Source organism: Suricata suricatta, chromosome 9 (genome assembly GCF_006229205.1).
Source record: "Suricata suricatta isolate VVHF042 chromosome 9, meerkat_22Aug2017_6uvM2_HiC, whole genome shotgun sequence".
Taxonomy (NCBI): domain Eukaryota; kingdom Metazoa; phylum Chordata; class Mammalia; order Carnivora; family Herpestidae; genus Suricata; species Suricata suricatta.
The window spans coordinates 8,138,669-8,144,270 of record NC_043708.1 but is presented as its reverse complement, the minus strand read 5'-3'; positions in this window follow the sequence as shown (position 1 = coordinate 8,144,270).

The window sequence follows — 5,602 nt, the reverse complement described above, 5'->3', positions numbered from 1 at the left end:
TCAACACCAGGAAAGACCCCCAGGATAGGGGAGGAAAGCTGCTGGTCCCGAGGGTGGCTGGGCTGGGATGCAGCCTCTCTAGGGTGAAAGGGGACTCCAGTTCCTGCCCCCTGCAATAAGTCTCCAGCATCAGGCTTGGACGGCTCTGCGGCTCGTGTCCCAGGGCGTCAGTGTCCTATGGCACTGGGAGTGTCCCCAGGCTCAGCCTGTTGCCTGGGGATGCCCTGCCCTTGGCCTGCCTGTGTTCTGCACCCCTGCATAGCCTTCGCTGCAGGATTACCACACGTGTTCTGTGCCCATGATGGCTTCACCTGGGCTCCCACTGCTTGTGTGCAGCGTGTTGGCCGTGGCCCCTATGCAGCTTCTGTCTGGGTGGTCTGCCCCCAGGGCCTGCGGTGTGGTTAGTGCCCTGGCCCCAAGACGCCTCGCTCCACCTCACTGTATTGTGTCTTTTGCTTTTCCCCCCGGGGACTCCCCCTGGCTCCTTGTGCCTTTAAGGTTCCCCCACTCGTCTTGGGGTTTTCCTTCTCTCTGTGCTCAGGAAGGGGAAGTGGACCAGCTTGCATTTTCTCCTCCCCTCCTCTGAACCCCTCTCTCCATCCCAACCCAACAAAAAAACAGCAGGCTCTCGTTTGGCCTCCCCTGGGTCTCTGGCTCAGTTGTCCATATGCGTAAGGACAAGAAGAGAAATCTGGAGATGCTCCCACAAGACAGCAGCCTGGCTGGCCAGGGTCCTGTCCTGCGAAGTCAGCTGCAAACGTCGAAAGCCTTCAGTTGCTCCCTGTTTTCTTAGAACAAAGACTAAGTCTGCCCTTTCTTCTGGGAGGTGGCTGCCTAAGGCCATCCAGGAGCAGAGGCTTGGTACCGGAAGGAGCACATCAAAATGTTTAAAATCCCTCCCGGTCCACGTCCAGGGTGGCCGTGCTTACGCATGCTAGCCGGAAGCCATCACGTGGCCGCCTCCGTTCTCTGTGTGTTTTCCAACGCTTGCTCCGTGTGTCCATGAAGGGGGGGTGCATGTGTGGTGTGGCCTCCTTAGAGTCTGGCCCGAAAAACTCCTGACAGTTGGCTTCAGGGCAGGATGAGAAAACTGGCCCTAGCTCCACCTAAAACAAGTCGAGACTTAAAACCAGTTACAAGGGACTGTGTTAAAGATTTCTCATGAACAAAGGAAAGGCTGTCCAAGAGCATGTGGAAAATACAGCTTTTCATAAAGAGTGATGGGCAGTCTACAGGGGGTTCAGTTACTTTGCACGGGAGGCCTGGGGCCACCCTGTATGTTGGAGTCACTGGCCGTAATCGGCACCATGAAGGATGTCCCATGAGTGTCCCTCCACTGGGCCAAAACCAGGGGCAGTGTTGGAAACTCTGCACTCCCCATGTGGCCTGCGCCCTGACCACCGGCAGGAGATGCTGGCCCCACATCCCTGGATGTCTGCATCCTGGGTGAGCCCAGCTCTGGCTCTTTCTGGGCTGCGTCACCCACTGGACATCTTCCTCCAGGGGAACCATTAAAGATTCACGTTCTGAGTCTCTTCTCTGTGATAGCTCTGCCTGAGCCTCACCACTCATTTGTGCAGGTGTTTGTCCTCAAGTATGGGGGCTTTCTGAGGGCCTCTGACCAGGTCCTGCAAACATTTACGGAACCTCAGGTTTGTTCCAGGCTCCTGTGCTGAGTGTCAGGGCAAGAGAAGTGAGCAGGAGTCGGTCCCTGCCTTCACAGGGCGCATCTCACCACAGAGCGAGCGACTGTGCTTCGGCATGAATGCAACCAAGGCCAAAGTGTGGCGGGAGAAGACGGGGGTGGTTTCATGCTGCTGGGTCGTCCAGGGAGGCTTCCTGGAGGAAAGATCAGGGTAGAAGAATCCTCACCTTTACATGACACTCCGCCATCTTCACAGCACTTTTCATTACAGACTGAATGAGACACACAATCTGATTTCCAACTTTGATCCTGAAAGCAAGCCTCGGAGAAAGGCAGGTCGGGGACTGCTGCCTCTGTTGCCGCAGGTGAGGTGCCTGCACCCCAGCAATGTGCCCCGGGCTGTAGTCGGAAGTGACAAAGCCGGGGCTGGAGCCTGAGTCCCCACCCCCGCTCTCTGCGCAGCCAAGCAGAGGCTGTAGGGATGGAGAGAAATGAGCACACGCAAGAGCGGCTGAGCAGAGAGAACAGACACAACTCGGTGCTGGGCAGACGTTGGCAGTAGGGAGTGGTGGAGTCAGGGATGCCCTCAGACACTTGTTTGGCCAACTGGGCCTGAGTCGGGAACGTGCAGGGAGCAGAGACCTAGGGCAAATAGAGCGATGTGTTTGATTTGGGGTGTTGAGTTCAGAGGCATGCGGATCGTCCGAGCAGAGGTGTCCTGTGAGTGGAGGCATTGTGTGGGTCTCGAGAAAGATCTGGGCCCAAACAGCCGCTGTCTTAGGAATTCTGCACGGAGCACGGAGTGTTGCACTTCTAAAGTATGACACGATGCAAAGAATAACAGTGTTTGCTTCCGAATATTGGGAAGAGGAATGAGAAGTCAGGCTTGAGTAAGGATCTCTGGGCGTCTTCATGGAAAGGGCGTCAGGAAATATTCTGGAAAGGCCAAGTAACAGAGTTAGGAATGTACTATGTAAAGGGAGCAAGTAACTCCCAGAAAAACTAAGAACTTACAATAAAAACCCAAGTCTGTGGTGGTAGGGGGCGCCCGTGGCAGGGGAGGGGGGGGCACAAGGACACTACTTTATCCTCGCTCAAGGTGAAGGGCTGGGAGAGGCTGATGAATAACAGACCGAGCTACGTACTATATAAACCTCCAAACGTACTGCACAGACTTTCTAAATCATCGTAAAGAAAACATTTACCCCCCGAATATATCTGAACCAACAAGAGATTTAAAAAAGGTAGGTAATTATGTATTTAACACACAAAACCTGTTTTCTCATATGCAGGTATGAGTCAGAAAAAAATAATGAAAGATCACATTTAAAATACCTATATAGCAGCACCTGGCTGGCTAAGTTGGTGGGGCGTCTGGCTCCAGTCACGAACTCGCGGTTTGTGAGTTTGAGCCCCACATTGGGCTCTGTGCTGACAGCTCTGAGCCTAGAGCCTGCTTCGGATTCTGTGTCTTCCTCTTTCTCTGCCCCTACCCCACTCTCTCCGTCTCTCCCTCAAAACAAACAAACAAACAAACATTAAAAAAATCCAAGCATGTAGAGGGAATTTGGCAAAGGGCTCGTTTTCTGAATAAATGCAATTTAACAGTTCCATCTTTGTGGATCCCTCACTGGCTTAGATTCCATGTTGCAAACGCTCCTTCACAAACTCACGAGTCCTCTCCCCTGCTCCAAATTATCTGCCAAAAACGCCCAAGTCGATTGAACTCAGGTTGCCTTCTTATTTTCTAAACCCAACAGAAAAGATTGCTAGAGAAAATCCTGCTCCTACAACGGGCTAATATAGTTTTTTCAACTTTCAGTTTTTTATTGCAAACCTCAAAAGGCCAGAGATCTGCTGGGCAATTCTGTGAAAGTTCTCTGGTACATCTGTTTTCACTGGGTCTGGGATGGTTCTTTTTTTTTTTTTTTTTTTTAATTTATTTATTTAGAGAGAGAGCATGAGCAGGGGAGGGGCAGAGAGAGGAGGGAAAGAGAACCCCAAGCGGGCTCCATGCTGTCAATGCAGAGCGCAACACGGGGCTCAAACCCACAAACCCACCAAAAAACAAGTAATTGCAGGGGCACCTGGGGTAGCTTAGTTGGTTGAAGCATCTGACTTTGGCTCAGGGCATGATCTTGTGGTTCATGAGTTCGAACCCCGAGTCGGGCTCTGTGCTCAGAGCCTGGAGCCTGCTTCGGATTCTGTGTCTCCCTCTCTCTGCTCACACCTCCCCTCTCACACCTCTCTCTCTCTTTTCCTCAAAAGGTAATAAACCTTAAAAAAAAATTAAAAACAACAAACGAGTGGTTCTCCACCTACTTTCCTACCTTCAATGCCGGTAACTTACAGCTTAGCATTTACCATCTAGAACAGCAGCCAGCAAACTATCGCCCGTAGGCCAAATCCGGCCGGTTACCTGTTTTTATAAATAAAGTTTTGTTAGAACGGAGCCATGTGCATCATTTACGTGTCATGTGGGGTTGCCTTCCATGCAACAACGGTAGAGGAGCTGCAGCAGAGACTTTTATGGCTCATAAAGCCAAGACATTTACTGTCTGGCCCTTTACAGGAAAAGTCTCTTGACCTCTGACTCCTTAACGTGACCAGTTCCCTGTTGCCTTCTCACCACCCTGGGATCTGCTGGAGAGTCCTCTCCTGGGAGGGGCTTGCTTGCTGGATGGACCCTTAGGCAGCCAGCCCTTCCTCTATTCCTGATCTCTGCCCTCCATTTGCCCCATCACAGGACTTCCTTCTGTGCCGGAAAGTGCCCCCCAGAGAGCTCTGTATCTGTTCACTTAGCTCAGGGCCGAAAGCTGAACTGAACCCATGCACCCTGGAAGCCAGAAATCGGGCAGATCCTGGGAACCTCTGCGCCACTTGCTGACTTTGGACGGTAACTGTCTCTCAGGCTGTTTCTTCACCAGGAAAGTGGGGGTAATGAGACTACTTACTTCTTTAAAAGGCTAAAAGGAGGGGCGCCTGGGTGGCTCAGTCGGTAAAGCGTCCAGTTTCAGCTCAGGTCATGGTCTCGTGGTTCGTGGGTTCGAGCCCCGCATCAGGCTCTGGGCTGACAGCTAGCTCAGAGCCTGGGGCCCGCTTCCGATTCTGTGTCTCCCTCTCTCTCTGATCCTCCCCCGATTGCACTGTCTCTGTCTGTTTCTCAAAAATAAATAAAAAAATAATAAAAGGCTAAAAGGAGATCATCTGTATTGAGTACATGCCACAGTAATTAGTATGCTGTCATTACACGTCAGCCCAACTCCCTTTGTTGACCTGAGGAGGTGACAAAGGGGCAGAGAGGGTCTGGCAGGACTCAGTTCTATAGCAAACTGGTCAGTAGTTGGGACCAAAATGCAGCTTCCAGACCCCAGTGCACCCCATACCTTCCATCTGGCCTTGGCAACCAGTGGGCAGATTAGTTGGAGCATCTCGAAACCAAAGGAGCTGAGTTTATTTAAAAATACTAAAAACTGGGAGTAATGAATGAAGTTCAGGGTATGGTACTTACAAATCTGTCTTTAAGAAAAGGATTATGCAGAAATGTGAGAATAAGAGTGCATAATATACAAGTTTCATTCTTTGCTTTATATATGCAAAGACCTTTGTTTTAAGTAGCTACAAAGCTAATAATGCAGTGTTATTTCAAGTTTCCCTTCTCCTGTGGCAGTAACACCTGGATAAATTCATTCTTAGGTAGCCTGGAGCGAACGGGCGGAGGGTGCTTGCTACCCTGTTAAACAGTCTCTGGGAAAAGCAGAAATGTTGGGGAAGAGGCAGTTGTAACTTGGAGCAAAAATCGACCTAATTATTTGTGATTATATGCGAAGGTTTTAAAAGCGAGCCCTTCAATATGCCAATGGTGTGATTTAAAAATTTTTAAAAATTTTTTCCTAATGTTTAATGTTTGTTTTATTTTGAGAGAGAGGGAGACAGAGAGCACAGGAGCAGGGGAGG